The sequence below is a fragment of the Eleutherodactylus coqui genome, chromosome 1 (genome assembly GCF_035609145.1).
Source record: "Eleutherodactylus coqui strain aEleCoq1 chromosome 1, aEleCoq1.hap1, whole genome shotgun sequence".
Classification (NCBI taxonomy): Eukaryota; Metazoa; Chordata; class Amphibia; order Anura; family Eleutherodactylidae; genus Eleutherodactylus; species Eleutherodactylus coqui.
This window is the reverse complement of record NC_089837.1, coordinates 10,161,649-10,183,936: the sequence shown is the minus strand read 5'-3', so window position 1 is coordinate 10,183,936 and position 22,288 is coordinate 10,161,649. Positions and strand designations below refer to the sequence as shown.

Genomic DNA, 22,288 nt, shown 5'->3' with positions numbered 1-22,288 from the left:
GGAAAACCCTATGCACTTTCCACGTGGCTGGCAACTCAAGTTCGTAAGCGAGCGGGTTAATTACACGCGTAATAGTAAAAGGCCCTACAAAGCGCGGCGCAAGCTTTAAGGACGGGACCTTCAGTCTTAGGTTCCTGGAGGACAGATACACCTTCTGACCCACCTTGTAGGGTTCAGAAACTGAGATGCTTAATGATTCTGGCACAACCCATCTGCCCTCGGGAACCCCTGGGGGAGCGTCCTGCTGAGCCCTCTAAAGGCGGGGAATGAGATCAGAGTCCACCGCCGCAACCACAACCCCAGGTTCCAGGGTATTTTTGGGGGGCAGTGACTCACATTCTGGCACCCCAAAACTCCGCGAGAGGGCATCAGCCTTGACATTCCCCTTAGGGATGGGCTTGTTTGGAATAAGGTCTATCCCACAATCCCAGTCTCTGTGAGGAGGCAGGGTCTCTGACAGGCTTTTGGACAACACATCCCGGGAGTCAGACAAGTATTCCGGAATGAGCGCGGTGTCTACTGAGCAGAGAGGAAGGGGGGCAAGATGGCTTTGGCAGGATGGTCCCCAATGAGTCAGTTCCCGGGTGGTCCAATTGAATTGGGGGTTGTGCAACGCCAACCACGGCATCCCTAGTACCATGTCTACCGACATTTTCTCCATCACCAGGAATGATAGTTCTTCCGACTGGGAACTCCCCACCGTGAACTGTAAGACTGGGGTCCTCCATCGTACCAAGCCTGTAGCAAGAGGGGTAGCATCAATGCTAGTAAAACGAATTGACGTCTTCAGCGCCACAAATTCAGCCATCAGGGGTCTAACGAAACGCATGCTCATCAGGTTAGCGGCTGCTCTGGAATTAATAAACTCCTGCCCGGGGCGGGAAAAGTTCCGGAAGCTAACCTGACAAGGTACCAGAAGTTTAGGAGGTACCTGTTGTCCTAGGCGATCCTCCCTGCAATCGCCTAGGACTTGGAGTTCTTCTGCAGGTTCAGACTGTGGGCGCTGAGGCTTCAGGGGGCAGGTTATCACCCGATGTCCAGCTTTCCTGCAGTAGAGGCAGAGATGATGCAATAAACAAATCCGGCGTCGCTCTTTGGGGTCCAGCGGGTCCACCTCCATTGGCTCGGGAACAGAGACTGGTATGGAAGAGGAGGGAACAGGACAAACGACCTCCCTGGCTCTACGGGCCTGTCTATCTTGCTTCCCTGCCCTGAGCCTCCTATCTGCCTTCACCGCTACCTCCATATCCTCCCTTAAGGACCCGGGAATGGGATGGGAAATCAACAGTTCTTTAACCGCGTCCGAGGGGCCCTGCAGAAAAACGTCTTTCAGGGCGCTATCATTCCATGCAGTATCACCCGCATAGCGTCTGAAATTGGAGCAATAATCCTCCACACAAAGCGACCCCTGATGCAATGCCAACAGCCGAGAAACCGCCAACCCCACTCGGTCCGCTTCATCAAAGATACCCCCGAGTTCCTGAAAAAAGGAGTCCACCGACTGCAGGGAGGGGGAACCCTCGGGAATGGAAAAAGCCCAGGTCTGGGCAGAGCCCCGCCGCAGGGACATTATAAGCCCGACCCTCTGGGCCTCCGACCCGGAAGAACGGGGACGCATCCGAAAAAACAGGCGACACGCCTGTTGGAAAACAAAAAGCTTGTTCCTCTCCCCAGAGAACACCTCGGGAAGAGGGCACTTGGGTTCGGGACTGGTTGAGGCGACCGGCCCCTGCGACAACGCCCACTGCTCCTGGGCCACCATGCGAGCTGATAAATCCTGAATCACCGGCACCAGGGCTTGCAGCTGGTTTGCGAGGGAGCTGATCGTCTCCATGGAAAAAACAGTTTAAAGGGCCAGTTATTATGTTACGGCACTCTGACCCCCGAGCGCCAATTGGGGGGCCCTGAGCTTACCGCCCCCCGCTGTCCCTGCCTACTTGCCTCGGCCCTGGCTAACCCCAGGCGGACAACTGGACGGCGGTCCCTACCCTAGGCTAGGGACCTGGCGACTACAAGGAAGAACCTAACTAGCGGGGGACAGAGTGCCGACAGAAAAGGCAGATGGAAATGACCAAACAGAAACAGACTGAACTGCAGACAAGCTGGAGGAAGCTGACAGGCAAACTAGGAGCTGGCTGAGACTGGCTGCAGACCGACTAACTAGACGCTGACAGAACCAATAACTGGCAGTGAGCTCAGATCACTGCCAGTCTTTTAACTAAAAGGCTCCGCCCATGGGCAGAGAGTGGGAGAAGCCAACTTCCCCACTCACACTACAAGAGAGAGGAAGGGGTGCGGGCGGTGCCCTACGGGTGGACACGCCCACGTCGCCGCCCACCGGCTGCCCCAAGCCGCCGGGAGAGCCCTGACACCAGAGCTCCAGGACGCCGGCGCCGACGCCGGAGCGACGCGCGCCGACCGCGGGACCCTGCGCCGTCCTGCATGGTAACAATAGATGTGTCATTTTTCAAGTTGTAGAGTTTAGTATAGAATTTTGCAAACTCTTCTGCTATATCTTGTGGATGGGACAATTTTGTTTTAGGGTCTTACTGCTTTTACCACAAAGGGAATCTTGGTTCTGATTTGTCCTTTCTTTGCTATGTTCGCCATTAGTTTTGAGGGATTATCAAATGAAGGATAGTAATTTGCCCGCATGAAATCTGGGTTTTTACTATGTTCTGCTAGAAGTATTGATCTCAACTCCCTCTTCAAGGACATTAGAGTCCTCTGTCCGTTCATAGTCGGGTGAGTTTGTAACACCCTCTCCTGGTTTTGTAGTTGGCTTAGGAGGTTGTAAATCTGTAACTGTTTGTGTTTCTGGTGATGTGCACTCATTTTTATACCTCTGATGACGGCCTTCTGCGCTTTCCAAAGTGAGAAGATGCTTTGCGTCTGAGTTTGTTTAATTTAAAAGATTCCTTCAGGTAATTATTAATCGTAGACATGTTATAGGGAGATTTAAGAAGGGCTACATTGTTTTGCCATATTCTGGAATTTCCCTGACCCTCTCTTAGGCTAATGGTAAGCTTTATCGGGGCGTGATCTGACCAGGTGGTCAACCCTATCTCAGAGGCAGTGACCTTCGAGAGTGTCCACCTATCAACCAGGAAAATATCAATTCGAGAAAATGAATTGTGACGTGGTGAGAAAAAAGTCTGCTCCTTAGATGAGGAATTAAGACATTTCTTTATGTAACCAAGGGAGTAGTACTGGGCCGTTCTATGCCTAGCCGTAGTATCTATTGTCTTATGACCAAATCCCCGCTCTGCACTTTTTAAATTATTTTGATTATTTTGTTTAGAAAGGAAATCCGGCCATTGTTGGGGCGCATATGTTAGCCAATATTTTTCTCATTAAGAGTGCCTACTAGGGCGAGGGATCTCCCCTTTGTGTCTGCAATTTGTTTTGTTAATATGAAATTTACATTGGCTCTTAAAGCTCTCCACACTCCTGCGTGTCTCTTCTCTGCTGCGCTTGCTGTATATATCTGGGGGTAATGTTTGTTAGAGAATTTTGTGTCTGAGTTGTGTAGAAAATGTGTTTCTTGGCCACAGAATATTTCAGCTTTGGTCCGGTTGGCGTCTCTCCATATGCCGTCTAGCATTCTGTGACATTACTTTAACTGACATAGTAATTAAGTGACAGATATATCATTGTGGAAGTTTGAGAACTTACTGCGCCGGGATAAGGTATAGAGAATATCGTAACATGAACATCAAGAGAGAGGTCAGATCTGTCGCCTGGGAGTCGTATCTTCAATATCTTGCAGCGTCTCTGGGCGAGGAACTGAAAACAGAGACATTTCAACAATACAAATGTTAGGGCAGGAATTATTGCCTGCATGGTTTGGAGGGCGATATAACAGTCCACCTGACAGCGCCCGCCTTTTATAGTAGGTGTTATTTTGTTTGACGTGTCCCATTTAATTAGGATGGATTATTTATCTAACTGTTTTCAACGAGATTAGCTGTGATCTGTTTTTTGGAGGAGAGTAGATTAAGACCACTCGTTAGCGACCTTTTTTGATCTCTGCAATGGCGCATCTTTTTGATTATCAACCAGTAATCCCCATTTTGACTGGAGCTTTTTCCCCTCCTCTGGGGAGGTTACTAGATGTAAGATGCCGCCTCTGTGGATCAGAAGCTTTGTGGGGAATCCCCATTTATAGAGGATTCTTGCTGCACACAGGGCTAGCGTAATGGGTAGAAAGCCTCTTCTTGCCTGCATGGTGGCAGGGGAGAGGTCTGCAAATAAACGGATCTCGGAGTATGGTGCAGGCAGCGGGTTCATGCCTTAAGGCTTCTTTCACATGGAAAAAATGAATTCTCGAAATAGTGTCTCTTGGTAGTTTTTCTGGAACGTGACTAGGTTTAGGCAGTCTATGGATTTATAAGCTCTTGTTGGGGAGTATTTGGAAGCAAGGCGGCGATAAGGTCTGACAAGTATTGTTTCAATTCATTCTGAGTGACGTTTTCAGGAACGCCTCTCAGTTTTATGTTATTGCGCCTGTTCCTATCCTCTAACTCTGCCATCCTGTTTTTTATAACTGCTACTGTCACGGTATACTTCTCTTGATACGCCAGCCCGGGTTGCCCTGATCTCACCCACAACCCCTGTCCCTGCCTACTTGCCTCTACTCCTGTCTAACCCCAGGCGGGCAACTGGGCGGTGGTCCCTACTCTCGCAAGGGACCGAGAAGGGACGCTAGCATAACTGGATGGAAAGGGCAGAATAACGACAGAAAAGGCAGATGTAATAAACCAACACGAAAATACAAAGAAGACCTGAGGCAGATGGGATAACCTGGCGGAAATAGCAAAACAAGCTGACAAGAGCAGGAGACCAACAGAGGCAGGCTAGCTCACTGAGGGAAACCAATAACTGGCAGTGATCGCAAGTCACTGCCAGACTTATAAACAAAAGCCTCCGCCCAGGGGTGGAGAGAGGGAGAAGCCAACTCCCAACAGATAATATAACAAGGAAGCTAGTACACGGCAGCAGCACTCACCGCTGCATGCATGCATGTGTTTTGTATTGTTTTAATTGTGCCTGCTTTGTTATTGGGGACTGAGGAGACAGCCTTGGTCTCCGGGCTAGCAGAGGGAGTTACATTGTTGGATGCAGGCTGGTTGTGGTCCTGCGCCATTTTGTTGGGAGCGGTAGGGCTGGGGTCTGCTTCTACAATTAAATGACTTACCCCATCCTGGGAAACGGGTCGGCTGTGCAGTCCCTCCGTACCATCAGCGGTGCATGCGGCTTCTTCAGAGAGGTGAGGGGAGTCGGCTCAGGAAACAGAAGAAGAAAGGAAAATAAAGGAAATAAATGTGCAACACAAAGGGAAAGGGGGCTGGGCAGGACTGGACTCATCCTCAACTAATTGACATCTTGTATATTTAAAGAATTCAGGTAGTGTCACGAAGGAACTCTCCTTGAATTGTTCCTGTTTTTCTGGTTTTACACCGCTGCATTTCAGCATTTTCCTTGATTTTATGAATGAATCAATTGTAAGATTTTAATACAATTTTTTTGTTTTCTATAACTTGTTATACGAGTCAAGAGAGGCTGCCAGGTTCTCTATGTGCATGACATCATCAGAGAGATGCGGTGGAAGGATTTTATTGTTCCCATAATAACAGGATACACGCCCTAGCCATCATTACTAGGAAACGAAGCATAGACTGCTTGTAGTTTAGGACAGGATTCTTGCCGTGATGAAGATGGAACAGAATTGGGCCAAAATCAGTCGTTAAGCCTGTAATCTTTGAAGCCAGTGGTGGGTACATGGGTAGTATCGGTTAAAGTACAAAGGAGCAGACAGGTAGCGTAGTCAGGATGAAGTCAGTGATTTGTACACAAGTTTATCTGTTTGAACTGTGGAGGAGTTGGCAATTAGTGCAGCTCGACTACAGGCTTTAGCACGATACTCTCACAACAGAGGGAGGTGCAAGGCTATGTTTAAATAGGAAGTCCAATTAGGAAACAGGGTGGAGCCAATCAGGAACTGGGTTGTAGGAACAACGAAGTGGGAAAAGATTTAGCTGGAGAGCTGTCCAACAGGCTGGATAGCTCACTAGGGGAGAGCACAGAAGGTCCTGGTTTTGAGTCCCGACACCCTTAGACTACCTAAAGCACCTGTGTCATACTCAAGGCTCACAGGCCGGATACAAAAGGACCGGCTTCTTACTTGCCCCAGAGGATGAGGTCAGTGCTTGACAGAGGGGCTGGCGCCAGCACAGGGTGTGGGTGCAATCTTCGATTGGAGCACCAACACATACCTCCACACCGCTCTGTTCAGCAAATCACAGGTGGTGGCACAGCTCTGACAGCCCTACCTGGGCACACCAGCCAGCCTCCAAGGTAGTAAGCTAGGTGCTAAATAGGTGGAAGGGGCTTACTAATATCTAACCTAGTCTTTAAAGACATTGTGGCCGTTTACTGACCAAGTGGAGCACCATTACATTTCTGGTGGAACAATTTGAATACTTTAGCAGCAATCTATAAATAAAGTGCCTATACCATAGAAAGTTGCTGGAACACTTCCATTTGGTGCATAATACATCTGTTATAACTCCTGCCTATTTACACCCTCTTTGTCAGGGGTCAACCCCATGACCTCCTGCATTCCAGTCAGCAGCTCTCTCCATTAGGCCATCCAGGACTTGGGCAACTCCTCTACTGAAACCTAGCTATGCTTTTCTTTTTTCATGCCTTGACTCCACCCTCTTCCTGATTAAGCCTCCTATATAAACCTGACCCTGCTCCATCCTCCCTTGCTTAGGTATAAGGAAAAAAGTTTGGTACCGTGTTAACCAGTAGAACAAAATGTGATTGCTCGCAGGAAGAGAAATCAAGTAATTACATAGATATGATACCTTTTAATGGCTAACAAAAAATACATGATGTAATGTGAGCTTTCTAACCTATGCAGGGTTCTGAAATCATAGACGTGAGGAAAACAACAAGGACATTATTCACTGAAAAAGGTTGTGCCTGCCTAATGGCGATCGTGCCTATGGCGACTGTGTTTGCTTTGCAGATTTTCAGGTATTGCATTTTTGGCTTTTTCAGTGAATAATGTCTTTGTTGTTTTCCTCACATCTGTGATTTCATGTAATTTATAGTGAGTTAGCGTAGGTACTGACGGAAGCGGTGTGGCCTTGACGTCGGCCCGTCAGCCTATGCGTTTTGGCCAAAATGCAGTACCAACACCCGCATTTATCAGTATGCATTATTATTTTTGTATGTAGTTTGCTAGAGTTGTTGGGGGAGCCCAAGATGTCAGCCAGTGTGGCCTACTTTGGAGATACAGGGTAACCCGCTGTTATATCAGTGAGGGTTGATATCCTGTATGGTGGGTCACTATCTATCTTTGGCTGGCACCTTGGTATCGTTCACATGTGCAGACTTTGATTATATGCAGTCGCTCCTCCCCAATGTGGGCTGGGTTGAGTGGGTGACTGCATATTAGTCTACAATGAATAGGTTGCTCCTCCACACCAGAGTCTGGCTGACTGCATACCTTTAGGGCTTATGGCGGTTGTGCCTGCCCTACGGCGATTGTGCCGGTGGCGATTGTGCCTGCCTCATGGCGATCGTGCCTATGGCGACTGTGTCTGCTTTGCAGATTATCAGGTATTGCATTTTTGGCTTTTTCAGTGTATGCAGAGTTTTGCTTCAAGCTTAAATTAAATAGATCCGAAGAGGCATGCATATTTATCCACACATACTTACGACAAGGCACAGACATGGATGTGATTAATTTGCACTTGAAAGACTACTACAACAGAAATACAAACATCTTTAAGTAGTCACTGATAAAGATGTGAAGGTTATATGGTCCCTGAATTAGTGTTAGGGGATCACCAGGTCAGCAATGTAATCTGTGCTAAAGATTTCTCATACTTCCCAGTCATGCATGAGCCCTTGTAAAAAATTTACCCCTATTTGAAAGTGTCAAAAGTTGCTATAAATTTATATTCCCAAATTCTTCTGTGCTGCTGGGATTTGAAATTGCCTTTCAGTATGACTTTTATATCTTCTATGTCGTGTCCGTGGCTAGAAAAGTGCTTGGCCACAGGTAATTCTGACTTTCTCCCTTTAATCGTGTGGCAGTGCGATCTTATCCTTGCTTTAAATTTTTGTCCTGTTTCCCCAACATAAAGGACCCCAACAGGACATTTATTGCACAGTATCAGGTACACAACATTGGACGTGGAACATGTGAATGTCCCGGGATCTTATAGTCCTGTGTGTTGGGGATTTGTGAACAGGTCTTACAGTTCCTTACATTACAGGGATAAGTTCCTTTTTCTGTAACATAGTATGTTAGGCTGAATGAAGACAATGTCCATCTAGTTCAGCCTATTTCAACCCCTTAGTTGATCTGGAGGAAGCGAAAAACCCCAAGAGGCAGAAGCCAATTAGCCCATTTGGGGGAAAATTCCTTCCCAACTCCATAATAGCAATCAGACTAATCCCTGGATCAACCTCTGACAGTTCCTACCTGCCTGTATACCCGATCAACAACCCGCTGGTCGCCTAAAATTTATATCCTGTAATATCCTCCCGCTCGAGAAAGACATCTAGTCTCCTCTTAAACTCCTCAATGGATTTAGCCATCACCATATCCTCCGGCAGAGAGTTCCACAGTCTCACTGCTCTAACAGTAAAGAACCCCTTTCTGTGTTGGTGATGAAACCTGCTTTCTTCTAGACATAGCGGATGCCCTCTCATTACCGTCGCAGTCCTGGGTATAAACAGATCATGGGAGAGATCTTTGTATCGTCCCCTCATGTATTTATACAGTTATTTGGTCGCCCCTTAGCCATCTTTTTCCAGAGTAAATAATCCCAGTTTTGGTGCCTCTCTGGGTATTCCAGTCTTCTCATTCTATTTATTAATGTAGTTGCCCTAATTTGAACCCCCTCAAGCACTCCAACATCCTTCCTGAGCACCGGTGACCAGAACTGTACACAGTATTCCATGCGGGGCCTGACAAGTGCCTTTATAGCAGGAGACTAATGTTCTCGTCCCTCGCCCCTATACCTCTTATAATGCACCCCAAGACTTAAAGGGGTTGTCCCGCGCCGAAACGGGTTTTTTTTTTCTTTCAACCCCCCCGTTCGGCGCGAGACAACCCCGATGCAGGGACCTAAAGAAAGCTTACCGGAGCGCTTACCTTAATCCCCGCGCTCCGGTGACTTCTATACTTACCGGTGAAGATGGCCGCCGGAATCCTCTTCCTCCGTGGACCGCAGCTCTTCTGTGCGGTCCATTGCCGATTCCAGCCTCCTGATTGGCTGGAATCGGCACGTGACGGGGCGGAGCTACACGGAGCCGGCATTCTGCACGAGCGGCTCCATTGAAGAGAGCAGAAGACCAGGACTGCGCAAGCGCGGCTAATTTGGCCATCGGAGGGCGAAAATTAGTCGGCTCCATGGGAACGAGGACGCTAGCAACGGAGCAGGTAAGTAAAAAACTTTTTATAACTTCTGTATGGCTCATAATTAATGCACAATGTATATTACAAAGTGCATTATTATGGCCATACAGAAGTGTATAGACCCACTTGCTGCCGCGGGACAACCCCTTTAATTTGCTTTTGCAGCAGCTGACTGGCATTGGTTGCTCCAGTTAAGTCTACAGTCCACTAGTACGCCCTGGTCTTTTTCCATATCACTTTCCCCTAGCAGTACCCCATTTAGTGTACATTGGTGACATCTGTTTCTCCTGCCCATGTGCAGAACCTTACATTTATCCACATTGAACGTCATTTGCCCTTTTTTCTGCCCAAGCCCCCAGTTTATCTAGGTCCTTTTGTAGCCGCACATTGTCCTCCGTTGTCTTATATACTGTGATTCCATGAAAATAAGACACTGTCTTACATTATTTTTTGCCCCAAAAGAGGCACAGTGTCTGATTTTCGGGAAGGGGGCCTTACACTCACCTGGTCTGCTGCTTCCCGATGGTCCCCGACGGCGCTGCGGCAAACTTCAGAGTCCTCCCCATGTGCCATTTCAGCTTTGCTGGTGAAGGGGCTTTGAATACTCTGCCTCCAGCAAAGCGAGTGCTGTAATTGGCTAATCGAGTGCCAGCAGCCAATCGCAGTCGCCGCTCGATGAGCCAATCACAGCCACACAGCCACTGTGTTAGGTATGCAATATGTAGCCGGGGGTTCGTTTTATTCCCCTGCATCTTGTGTGACATTTCTTTTTCGTTCATAAATACACTTGAAAAGAAAAGATTTGCCTTCCCCCCATCGTCTTCTATGATTTCTCCTGCAGTATTTGTTAAAGGGCCAGTGCTCTCAGTGCAAATCGTTTTACTGTTAATATAGTTGAAGAAAAATTTACGGTTATTTTTGCTCACTTTGGCTATCAGTCTCTCTGCCTCCTCCTTAGCAATTTTAATCTTTTCTTTACATATTTTGTTTTTTTTTCCTGTATGATTTTAGCGCTTCTTCGCTGCCTTCTTGTTTTAATAGTTTAAACTCTTTCTTTTTTTTTGCTTATTGCTCCCCCCCCTCCCTTACAGTCTTGCTGAGCCACATTGGTTTACTTCTACTTGTACTTCTTTTTTTTTAAGGGAATGAATTGCTCACATGAGGTGATTAGGATCATTTTAAACTCCTCCCATTTGTCGTCTGTACTATTATTTTTGAGGATGTTTTCCCAATTAATGTCACTAATAGTAGCTCTGAGCTGATCAAATTTTGCTTTACTAAAGTTTAGGGTTTTTTTGGCGCTCCCTTGTAAGGTTTCTTATTGAATGACAGCTAGAAATTAATTATATTGCGGTCGCTATTACCCAAGTGTCCCTCAATCTGTACCCCCATTATTATGTCCGGTTTGTTAGCTAGTACTAAGTCCAGAGTGGCCGTCCCTGTAGTTGGCTCCCACACTAGTTGAGTAAGGTAATTATCTTTAATTGTTCTCAAGAACTTAACACCTTTGTGAGATTTGCAGGTTTCATTTTCCTATATTATATCTGGATAATTAAAGTCCCCCATGATAATTACTTTGTTACGGTTTGACACCTCTTCTATCTGCCTTAATAGTAAGATTTCAGTTTCTTCTGTTGCTTTTGGTGGCCTATAGAAAACCTCTATCAGGATTTTGTTATTTTTTTTCACCCTGTATTTCTACCCAGAGAAATTCCATGTGTTCGTCTCCTGGATCTATATCCTCCCGTAGCTTCTGCATTAAGTAGGATTTAACATACAGACAAACCCCTCCCCCTTTCTGGTTCTCACAGTCTCTTCTGAAGAGATTGTAGCCCTGTAAATTCGTCACCCAATCGCACTTATCAAGCCATGTTTCCGTTATTCCAACTATATCGTATTTTTAATCAGTCATTCTCGCTTCAAGCTCACCCACTTTGGCAATCAGACTTCTTGCTTTTGTAGCCATAAAATTTATACAGTTGTTTTTGTTCTTTAAATTCATTTTGCTACTAATTCTTCTATTGGCTGTTCTGTCAGTTCTAACTGTACTAACCCCACCCCCTGCTCGACCCCCAATTACCATTACTTGGACCCATATCGCTATCAACACTGTCTACCCCCCTGTTTATATTTTTGCTCTCCCTATTAGTCGCTAGTTTAAACACTCCTCTAGCCTTCTAGCCATCTTCTCACCCAGCACAGCTGCACCCTCCCCATTGAGATGCAACCCATCCCTACAGTAGAGCAAAGTCAGCCTAATTCTCCAGAAACCTGAACCCCTCCTTCTTACACAAACTCCGGAGCCACTTGTTTACCTCCCTAAGATCCTGCTGCCTTTCTAGTGTGGCTTTTGGTTCAGCTAGTATTTCCGAGAAAACTACCCTGGAAGTCCTCACCCTAAGGCTGCATTCAGACGAACGTATATCGGCTTGATTTTCATGCCGAGCCGATATACGTTGTCCTCGTGTGCAGGGGGGGGGGGGGATGGAAGAGCCAGGAGCAGGAACTGAGCTCCCGCCCCCTCTCTGCCCCTCTGTACTATTTGCAATGGGGAGAGGAGGGCTGGGGGCGGGGCTACGTGGCGAGAATTAGCCCCGCCCTGGCCCACCTCTCCTCATTGCAAATAGTGCAGAGGGGCGGAGAGCAGGCAGAGAGGGGGCGGGAGCTCAGTTCCTGCTCCTGGCTCTTCCATCCTCCCCCCCTTGCACATGAGGACGACGTATATCGGCTCGGCGTGAAAACCGAGCCGATATACGTTCGTCTGAATGCAGCCTTAGCTTGGATCTCGGGACCCTGAAAACTCATCAAGGGAGATGATTGATAACAGACATTGCCACAGAACATGTACGTAGTCTTAAAAAAAAGGAAAAGAACATAACAAAAAAAAAATCCATAAGAAAACTAGAAATTGCTGAACAAGCTACATTTCATGAGAACTTGCCGGACTTGACTGTAAGCCCAGGTAATCTCAATTTGCAAAGAGAGTTAAGCTAAAATTCATAAGATGGCTGACAGTGGACAAGATGGAGGACAGAACCTGGAATGTAATACAGTAAACAGGCAGTCCTTCATCAGTGAATGCCTGCCTGTTTACACAGAACCATATGTCGCACAGTTTTCTGCATGCATGTACAGTGAATGCTAATTGTTCATATTCTCTCTGGATCATGGCAATCCAATTGATGATTATTCCATATAAAAGCACCCTAAAATAGTCTGAGGAAAGAGGACTCAATAGTCAACTAATACCCAGTTAGGTATAATGCCAGTATAAGCATGCGAGAGCGCACAGCGGGATCAGCCCTGGCAGCAGTGGTGCCTGCACATACCTGTCATTTGGCCTCTTCATCTGTACTGCAGACGGTCTGCACGGCTCGCCATTGGACATACGCAGTACAGATTTTTTTTTTCAAATATTTATTTTTCCCATTCCGCCGCTAAGCGATTACACGGAATCCACGACCAATCTGCAGTGTTAATTGGATATAGGTCGCCGGTCGGACGGCTTCCAATGACATCAACAGAAGCCGTCTGTATAGACACTGGCCAAAAATTGAGCATGCTGTAATTTTTCCTCAGCGAGTAGAAATCGCAATTAATTTCCACTTGTGTGCAGGAAGCATCGGTTTCCCCAGCGTGCTATGGGTGGGATTTGCTGCCATGGTGTGGATTCTGCAGCAAAAATCCGACCATGAGCAGGCGGCTTAAGGAAAGGTGGAAAAACCTGAAGGAATGGTAAGGGAGTGAAACATAATACAGAAGGCAGCAAAGGCAGGACCAGAAAGAAAAGACAGAACGGAGGAGAAGGCAGAGAACTACAGAATACTAAGGAACAAGCTCTACTTCTTTCCACAGAGGAAGTCTGTTTCCCTGGTAACGAGCAGTAAACAACCACAGGGCCGAGGAATCAATGGTGCAATATCTGGAGAATGGACCGTTTAGTACATAAACATCTTATGGGGCAGTGCATTGTTTTCTGATTTCAAACACATTAGATAAGGATTCCCAATTTGGGAATACACCTTGCTATATTTGTTGCCATATTGTTGCCATATTCGTAAAACTGGTGACAATACTTTGGTAGCATGGCTTTAGAATTATTACGCAAAAGGGAGGCAAGGGCCTTGCATTTTTGATCAGAGAGACTCTAAAATCTTTTTTCAGGGGTTGCATGTGACAGGACTCTTAGGCCTCATGTCCACAGGGAAAATCAGGCCTGCCGCGGATTCTTCATGGAGAATCCGTAGCGGGTCCCTCCTGCCCCGCGGACATGAGGCATAAAAATGAGAATAAACTCACCTCTCCGGACGCTGCGGTTCTTCCTTCCTTCGTAGCCGGATCTTCTTTCTTCGGCCCGGCGGATGTGCTCGGCATGCCGGCAGCGTGCTGCGCGCATGCGCCGGGCACATCCGCCGGGCCGAAGAAAGAAGATCCGGCTACGAAGGAAGGGAGACCTGCAGCGTCCAGGACAGGTGAGTTTTAATTATTGCACGGGTGTTCTGCGGATCCGGACGGCTTCCATAGGCTTCAATAGAAGCCTGTGGGAGCCATCTCGTGGGAGAATTCTATGGTGTTGGTGGTATAGTGGTGAGCATAGCTGCCTTCCAAGCAGTTGACCCGGGTTCGATTCCCGGCCAACGCATTGTTTCTCTTGTTTTGAAGTATTCTTGTTAACACTCTCTCCGGAGGCAAATGATTGTGGGGTCAGGCTCAAAAAGAGTGTGGCCAGGAGGTATGCAGCTGCAAAGTCTGTGCGAGAGAGCCTCCAAGTTGAAGCATGCAAGGTTGTCGGGCACTCAAAAGCATCCTTCGAGCCAGAATCAAACCAGCGACCTAAGGATTGCTAATTAGCTACTACAGTCCTCCGCTCTACCAGCTGAGCTATCGAAGGTTTAGCCAGACATGCGTGCAGCTGCTTCCTAGGTTTTTGTGTCAGTGCCAACTAAAAAGAAGTTGGCCCTTCATTTGAAGGTAGTGCCAAGTGGAAGTTTTGGAGGATGCGGGCATCGATCCCGCTACCTCTCGCATGCTAAGCGAGCGCTCTACCATTTGAGCTAATCCCCCTCTACGGTTGCTGGCTTCTGGCACTCGGGTCACACCGTAGTCATGTTATCATGCCTAAACCAAGCTTTGACCATGGGAGAAGAAAGGTTTCTTTTTTTTTCTAAGTATGGATTTTTTTGTGCCTTGAAATATAAAGGACAGTGGAGTTTGCTGGGCTTTGGGTGGCCTGAAAGAACGAGACAGTGAATTTTTGGGGTACCTTTTTCCTGGGAGCATGAAAAATGCAAAACTCTGCGCTTAGCAGAGGATGGTTTCGATCCATCGACCTCTGGGTTATGGGCCCAGCACGCTCCCGCTGCGCCACTCTGCTGCTGCTTACACCTCTCTTACGAGAAGCCACATTACCGTCTGACTGTTGTCAAGCCACTAACGAAGCAGAAGAGTTGGCTTTAGTCACACTAGGGGTGAGAGTTGGATTTTCACGATTGAGAAGTGGTGTGAATTCTATGGCGTTGGTGGTATAGTGGTGAGCATAGCTGCCTTCCAAGCAGTTGACCCGGGTTCGATTCCCGGCCAACGCATTGTTTCTCTTGTTTTGAAGTATTCTTGTTAACACTCTCTCCGGAGGCCAATGATTGTGGGGTCAGGCTCAAAAAGAGTGTGGCCAGGAGGTATGCAGCTGCAAAGTCTGTGCGAGAGAGCCTCCAAGTTGAAGCATGCAAGGTTGTCGGGCACTCAAAAGCATCCTTCGAGCCGGAATCAAACCAGCGACCTAAGGATTGCTAATTAGCTACTACAGTCCTCCGCTCTACCAGCTGAGCTATCGAAGGTTTAGCCAGACATGCGTGCAGCTGCTTCCTAGGTTTTTGTGTCAGTGCCAACTAAAAAGAAGTTGGCCCTTCATTTGAAGGTAGTGCCAAGTGGAAGTTTTGGAGGATGCGGGCATCGATCCCGCTACCTCTCGCATGCTAAGCGAGCGCTCTACCATTTGAGCTAATCCCCCTCTACGGTTGCTGGCTTCTGGCACTCGGGTCACACCGTAGTCATGTTATCATGCCTAAACCAAGCTTTGACCATGGGAGAAGAAAGGTTTCTTTTTTTTTTTTTTTTTTTTTTCTAAGTGTGGATTTTTTTGTGCCTTGAAATAGAAAGGACAGTGGAGTTTGATGGGCTTTGGGTGGCCTGAAAGAACGAGACAGTGAATTTTTGGGGTACCTTTTTCCTGGGAGCATGAAAAATGCAAAACTCTGCGCTTAGCAGAGGATGGTTTCGATCCATCGACCTCTGGGTTATGGGCCCAGCACGCTCCCGCTGCGCCACTCTGCTGCTGCTTACACCTCTCTTACGAGAAGCCACATTACCGTCTGACTGTTGTCAAGCCACTAACGAAGCAGAAGAGTTGGCTTTAGTCACACTAGGGGTGAGAGTTGGATTTTCACGATTGAGAAGTGGTGTGAATTCTATGGCGTTGGTAGTATAGTGGTGAGCATAGCTGCCTTCCAAGCAGTTGACCCGGGTTCGATTCCCGGCCAACGCATTGTTTCTCTTGTTTTGAATATTCTTGTTAACACTCTCTCCGGAGGCCAATGATTGTGGGGTCAGGCTCAAAAAGAGTGTGGCCAGGAGGTATGCAGCTGCAAAGTCTGTGCGAGAGAGCCTCCAAGTTGAAGCATGCAAGGTTGTCGGACACTCAAAAGCATCCTTCGAGCCGGAATCGAACCAGCGACCTAAGGATTGCTAATTAGCTACTACAGTCCTCCGCTCTACCAGCTGAGCTATCGAAGGTTTAGCCAGACATGCGTGCAGCTGCTTCCTAGGTTTTTGTGTCAGTGCCAACTAAAAAGAAGTTGGCCCTTCATTTGAAGGTAGTGCCAAGTGGAAGTTTTGGAGGATGCGGGCATCGATCCCGCTACCTCTCGCATGCTAAGCGAGCGCTCTACCATTTGAGCTAATCCCCCTCTACGGTTGCTGGCTTCTGGCACTCGGGTCACACCGTAGTCATGTTATCATGCCTAAACCAAGCTTTGACCATGGGAGAAGAAAGGTTTCTTTTTTTTTTTTTTTTTTTTCTAAGTGTGGATTTTTTTGTGCCTTGAAATAGAAAGGACAGTGGAGTTTGCTGGGCTTTGGGTGGCCTGAAAGAACGAGACAGTGAATTTTTGGGGTACCTTTTTCCTGGGAGCATGAAAAATGCAAAACTCTGCGCTTAGCAGAGGATGGTTTCGATCCATCGACCTCTGGGTTATGGGCCCAGCACGCTCCCGCTGCGCCACTCTGCTGCTGCTTACACCTCTCTTACGAGAAGCCACATTACCGTCTGACTGTTGTCAAGCCACTAACGAAGCAGAAGAGTTGGCTTTAGTCACACTAGGGGTGAGAGTTGGATTTTCACGATTGAGAAGTGGTGTGAATTCTATGGCGTTGGTAGTATAGTGGTGAGCATAGCTGCCTTCCAAGCAGTTGACCCGGGTTCGATTCCCGGCCAACGCATTGTTTCTCTTGTTTTGAATATTCTTGTTAACACTCTCTCCGGAGGCCAATGATTGTGGGGTCAGGCTCAAAAAGAGTGTGGCCAGGAGGTATGCAGCTGCAAAGTCTGTGCGAGAGAGCCTCCAAGTTGAAGCATGCAAGGTTGTCGGACACTCAAAAGCATCCTTCGAGCCGGAATCAAACCAGCGACCTAAGGATTGCTAATTAGCTACTACAGTCCTCCGCTCTACCAGCTGAGCTATCGAAGGTTTAGCCAGACATGCGTGCAGGTGCTTCCTAGGTTTTTGTGTCAGTGCCAACTAAAAAGAAGTTGGCCCTTCATTTGAAGGTAGTGCCAAGTGGAAGTTTTGGAGGATGCGGGCATCGATCCCGCTACCTCTCGCATGCTAAGCGAGCGCTCTACCATTTGAGCTAATCCCCCTCTACGGTTGCTGGCTTCTGGCACTCGGGTCACACCGCAGTCATGTTATCATGCCTAAACCAAGCTTTGACCATGGGAGAAGAAAGGTTTCTTTTTTTTTTTTTTTTTTTTTTCCAAGTATGGATTTTTTTGTGCCTTGAAATATAAAGGACAGTGGAGTTTGCTGGGCTTTGGGTGGCCTGAAAGAACGAGACAGTGAATTTTTGGGGTACCTTTTTCCTGGGAGCATGAAAAATGCAAAACTCTGCGCTTAGCAGAGGATGGTTTCGATCCATCGACCTCTGGGTTATGGGCCCAGCACGCTCCCGCTGCGCCACTCTGCTGCTGCTTACACCTCTCTTACGAGAAGCCACATTACCGTCTGACTGTTGTCAAGCCACTAACGAAGCAGAAGAGTTGGCTTTAGTCACACTAGGGGTGAGAGTTGGATTTTCACGATTGAGAAGTGGTGTGAATTCTATGGCGTTGGTGGTATAGTGGTGAGCATAGCTGCCTTCCAAGCAGTTGACCTGGGTTCGATTCCCGGCCAACGCATTGTTTCTCTTGTTTTGAAGTATTCTTGTTAACACTCTCTCCGGAGGCCAATGATTGTGGGGTCAGGCTCAAAAAGAGTGTGGCCAGGAGGTATGCAGCTGCAAAGTCTGTGCGAGAGAGCCTCCAAGTTGAAGCATGCAAGGTTGTCGGACACTCAAAAGCATCCTTCGAGCCGGAATCAAACCAGCGACCTAAGGATTGCTAATTAGCTACTACAGTCCTCCGCTCTACCAGCTGAGCTATCGAAGGTTTAGCCAGACATGCGTGCAGCTGCTTCCTAGGTTTTTGTGTCAGTGCCAACTAAAAAGAAGTTGGCCCTTCATTTGAAGGTAGTGCCAAGTGGAAGTTTTGGAGGATGCGGGCATCGATCCCGCTACCTCTCGCATGCTAAGCGAGCGCTCTACCATTTGAGCTAATCCCCCTCTACGGTTGCTGGCTTCTGGCACTCGGGTCACACCGTAGTCATGTTATCATGCCTAAACCAAGCTTTGACCATGGGAGAAGAAAGGTTTCTTTTTTTTTTTTTTTTTTTTTTCTAAGTGTGGATTTTTTTGTGCCTTGAAATAGAAAGGACAGTGGAGTTTGCTGGGCTTTGGGTGGCCTGAAAGAACGAGACAGTGAATTTTTGGGGTACCTTTTTCCTGGGAGCATGAAAAATGCAAAACTCTGCGCTTAGCAGAGGATGGTTTCGATCCATCGACCTCTGGGTTATGGGCCCAGCACGCTCCCGCTGCGCCACTCTGCTGCTGCTTACACCTCTCTTACGAGAAGCCACATTACCGTCTGACTGTTGTCAAGCCACTAACGAAGCAGAAGAGTTGGCTTTAGTCACACTAGGGGTGAGAGTTGGATTTTCACGATTGAGAAGTGGTGTGAATTCTATGGCGTTGGTGGTATAGTGGTGAGCATAGCTGCCTTCCAAGCAGTTGACCCGGGTTCGATTCCCGGCCAACGCATTGTTTCTCTTGTTTTGAAGTATTCTTGTTAACACTCTCTCCGGAGGCCAATGATTGTGGGGTCAGGCTCAAAAAGAGTGTGGCCAGGAGGTATGCAGCTGCAAAGTCTGTGCGAGAGAGCCTCCAAGTTGAAGCATGCAAGGTTGTCGGGCACTCAAAAGCATCCTTCGAGCCGGAATCAAACCAGCGACCTAAGGATTGCTAATTAGCTACTACAGTCCTCCGCTCTACCAGCTGAGCTATCGAAGGTTTAGCCAGACATGCGTGCAGCTGCTTCCTAGGTTTTTGTGTCAGTGCCAACTAAAAAGAAGTTGGCCCTTCATTTGAAGGTAGTGCCAAGTGGAAGTTTTGGAGGATGCGGGCATCGATCCCGCTACCTCTCGCATGCTAAGCGAGCGCTCTACCATTTGAGCTAATCCCCCTCTACGGTTGCTGGCTTCTGGCACTCGGGTCACACCGTAGTCATGTTATCATGCCTAAACCAAGCTTTGACCATGGGAGAAGAAAGGTTTCTTTTTTTTTTTTTTTTCTAAGTGTGGATTTTTTTGTGCCTTGAAATAGAAAGGACAGTGGAGTTTGCTGGGCTTTGGGTGGCCTGAAAGAACGAGACAGTGAATTTTTGGGGTACCTTTTTCCTGGGAGCATGAAAAATGCAAAACTCTGCGCTTAGCAGAGGATGGTTTCGATCCATCGACCTCTGGGTTATGGGCCCAGCACGCTCCCGCTGCGCCACTCTGCTGCTGCTTACACCTCTCTTACGAGAAGCCACATTACCGTCTGACTGTTGTCAAGCCACTAACGAAGCAGAAGAGTTGGCTTTAGTCACACTAGGGGTGAGAGTTGGATTTTCACGATTGAGAAGTGGTGTGAATTCTATGGCGTTGGTGGTATAGTGGTGAGCATAGCTGCCTTCCAAGCAGTTGACCCGGGTTCGATTCCCGGCCAACGCATTGTTTCTCTTGTTTTGAAGTATTCTTGTTAACACTCTCTCCGGAGGCCAATGATTGTGGGGTCAGGCTCAAAAAGAGTGTGGCCAGGAGGTATGCAGCTGCAAAGTCTGTGCGAGAGAGCCTCCAAGTTGAAGCATGCAAGGTTGTCGGGCACTCAAAAGCATCCTTCGAGCCGGAATCAAACCAGCGACCTAAGGATTGCTAATTAGCTACTACAGTCCTCCGCTCTACCAGCTGAGCTATCGAAGGTTTAGCCAGACATGCGTGCAGCTGCTTCCTAGGTTTTTGTGTCAGTGCCAACTAAAAAAAAGTTGGCCCTTCATTTGAAGGTAGTGCCAAGTGGAAGTTTTGGAGGATGCGGGCATCGATCCCGCTACCTCTCGCATGCTAAGCGAGCGCTCTACCATTTGAGCTAATCCCCCTCTACGGTTGCTGGCTTCTGGCACTCGGGTCACACCGTAGTCATGTTATCATGCCTAAACCAAGCTTTGACCATGGGAGAAGAAAGGTTTCTTTTTTTTTTTTTTTTTTTTTTTCTAAGTGTGGATTTTTTTGTGCCTTGAAATAGAAAGGACAGTGGAGTTTGCTGGGCTTTGGGTGGCCTGAAAGAACGAGACAGTGAATTTTTGGGGTACCTTTTTCCTGGGAGCATGAAAAATGCAAAACTCTGCGCTTAGCAGAGGATGGTTTCGATCCATCGACCTCTGGGTTATGGGCCCAGCACGCTCCCGCTGCGCCACTCTGCTGCTGCTTACACCTCTCTTACGAGAAGCCACATTACCGTCTGACTGTTGTCAAGCCACTAACGAAGCAGAAGAGTTGGCTTTAGTCACACTAGGGGTGAGAGTTGGATTTTCACGATTGAGAAGTGGTGTGAATTCTATGGCGTTGGTAGTATAGTGGTGAGCATAGCTGCCTTCCAAGCAGTTGACCCGGGTTCGATTCCCGGCCAACGCATTGTTTCTCTTGTTTTGAATATTCTTGTTAACACTCTCTCCGGAGGCCAATGATTGTGGGGTCAGGCTCAAAAAGAGTGTGGCCAGGAGGTATGCAGCTGCAAAGTCTGTGCGAGAGAGCCTCCAAGTTGAAGCATGCAAGGTTGTCGGACACTCAAAAGCATCCTTCGAGCCGGAATCAAACCAGCGACCTAAGGATTGCTAATTAGCTACTACAGTCCTCCGCTCTACCAGCTGAGCTATCGAAGGTTTAGCCAGACATGCGTGCAGGTGCTTCCTAGGTTTTTGTGTCAGTGCCAACTAAAAAGAAGTTGGCCCTTCATTTGAAGGTAGTGCCAAGTGGAAGTTTTGGAGGATGCGGGCATCGATCCCGCTACCTCTCGCATGCTAAGCGAGCGCTCTACCATTTGAGCTAATCCCCCTCTACGGTTGCTGGCTTCTGGCACTCGGGTCACACCGCAGTCATGTTATCATGCCTAAACCAAGCTTTGACCATGGGAGAAGAAAGGTTTCTTTTTTTTTTTTTTTTTTTTTTCCAAGTATGGATTTTTTTGTGCCTTGAAATATAAAGGACAGTGGAGTTTGCTGGGCTTTGGGTGGCCTGAAAGAACGAGACAGTGAATTTTTGGGGTACCTTTTTCCTGGGAGCATGAAAAATGCAAAACTCTGCGCTTAGCAGAGGATGGTTTCGATCCATCGACCTCTGGGTTATGGGCCCAGCACGCTCCCGCTGCGCCACTCTGCTGCTGCTTACACCTCTCTTACGAGAAGCCACATTACCGTCTGACTGTTGTCAAGCCACTAACGAAGCAGAAGAGTTGGCTTTAGTCACACTAGGGGTGAGAGTTGGATTTTCACGATTGAGAAGTGGTGTGAATTCTATGGCGTTGGTGGTATAGTGGTGAGCATAGCTGCCTTCCAAGCAGTTGACCCGGGTTCGATTCCCGGCCAACGCATTGTTTCTCTTGTTTTGAAGTATTCTTGTTAACACTCTCTCCCGAGGCCAATGATTGTGGGGTCAGGCTCAAAAAGAGTGTGGCCAGGAGGTATGCAGCTGCAAAGTCTGTGCGAGAGAGCCTCCAAGTTGAAGCATGCAAGGTTGTCGGACACTCAAAAGCATCCTTCGAGCCGGAATCGAACCAGCGACCTAAGGATTGCTAATTAGCTACTACAGTCCTCCGCTCTACCAGCTGAGCTATCGAAGGTTTAGCCAGACATGCGTGCAGCTGCTTCCTAGGTTTTTGTGTCAGTGCCAACTAAAAAGAAGTTGGCCCTTCATTTGAAGGTAGTGCCAAGTGGAAGTTTTGGAGGATGCGGGCATCGATCCCGCTACCTCTCGCATGCTAAGCGAGCGCTCTACCATTTGAGCTAATCCCCCTCTACGGTTGCTGGCTTCTGTCACTCGGGTCACACCGCAGTCATGTTATTATGCCTAAACCAAGCTTTGACCATGGGAGAAGAAAGGTTTCTTTTTTTTTTTTTTTTTTTTTTCTAAGTGTGGATTTTTTTGTGCCTTGAAATAGAAAGGACAGTGG

General features: G+C 47.7%; 11 non-coding genes across 11 annotated transcripts; all 11 read right to left on the bottom strand.

The window, feature by feature from the left end:
- Positions 1-14,433: 14,433 nt before the first annotated feature.
- TRNAA-AGC (transfer RNA alanine (anticodon AGC)) lies at positions 14,434-14,506 on the bottom strand. The gene has a single exon. It is a non-coding gene; the product is annotated as a tRNA-Ala (tRNA).
- An 870-nt stretch (positions 14,507-15,376) lies between these two features.
- On the bottom strand, positions 15,377-15,449 carry TRNAA-AGC (transfer RNA alanine (anticodon AGC)). Its single transcript has one exon. It is a non-coding gene; the product is annotated as a tRNA-Ala (tRNA).
- Positions 15,450-16,145: 696 nt separating this feature from the next.
- TRNAY-GUA (transfer RNA tyrosine (anticodon GUA)) lies at positions 16,146-16,231 on the bottom strand. Its single transcript is given in 2 exon segments — positions 16,146-16,181; positions 16,195-16,231. It is a non-coding gene; the product is annotated as a tRNA-Tyr (tRNA).
- A 100-nt stretch (positions 16,232-16,331) lies between these two features.
- TRNAA-AGC (transfer RNA alanine (anticodon AGC)) lies at positions 16,332-16,404 on the bottom strand. Its single transcript has one exon. It is a non-coding gene; the product is annotated as a tRNA-Ala (tRNA).
- Positions 16,405-17,284: 880 nt separating this feature from the next.
- On the bottom strand, positions 17,285-17,357 carry TRNAA-AGC (transfer RNA alanine (anticodon AGC)). Its single transcript has one exon. It is a non-coding gene; the product is annotated as a tRNA-Ala (tRNA).
- An 883-nt stretch (positions 17,358-18,240) lies between these two features.
- Positions 18,241-18,313, bottom strand: TRNAA-AGC (transfer RNA alanine (anticodon AGC)). The gene has a single exon. It is a non-coding gene; the product is annotated as a tRNA-Ala (tRNA).
- Positions 18,314-19,196: 883 nt separating this feature from the next.
- TRNAA-AGC (transfer RNA alanine (anticodon AGC)) lies at positions 19,197-19,269 on the bottom strand. Its single transcript has one exon. It is a non-coding gene; the product is annotated as a tRNA-Ala (tRNA).
- Positions 19,270-20,146: 877 nt separating this feature from the next.
- Positions 20,147-20,219, bottom strand: TRNAA-AGC (transfer RNA alanine (anticodon AGC)). Its single transcript has one exon. It is a non-coding gene; the product is annotated as a tRNA-Ala (tRNA).
- Positions 20,220-21,102: 883 nt separating this feature from the next.
- TRNAA-AGC (transfer RNA alanine (anticodon AGC)) lies at positions 21,103-21,175 on the bottom strand. Its single transcript has one exon. It is a non-coding gene; the product is annotated as a tRNA-Ala (tRNA).
- Positions 21,176-21,872: 697 nt separating this feature from the next.
- On the bottom strand, positions 21,873-21,958 carry TRNAY-GUA (transfer RNA tyrosine (anticodon GUA)). The gene is given in 2 exon segments: positions 21,873-21,908; positions 21,922-21,958. It is a non-coding gene; the product is annotated as a tRNA-Tyr (tRNA).
- Positions 21,959-22,058: 100 nt separating this feature from the next.
- TRNAA-AGC (transfer RNA alanine (anticodon AGC)) lies at positions 22,059-22,131 on the bottom strand. Its single transcript has one exon. It is a non-coding gene; the product is annotated as a tRNA-Ala (tRNA).
- Positions 22,132-22,288: the final 157 nt, after the last annotated feature.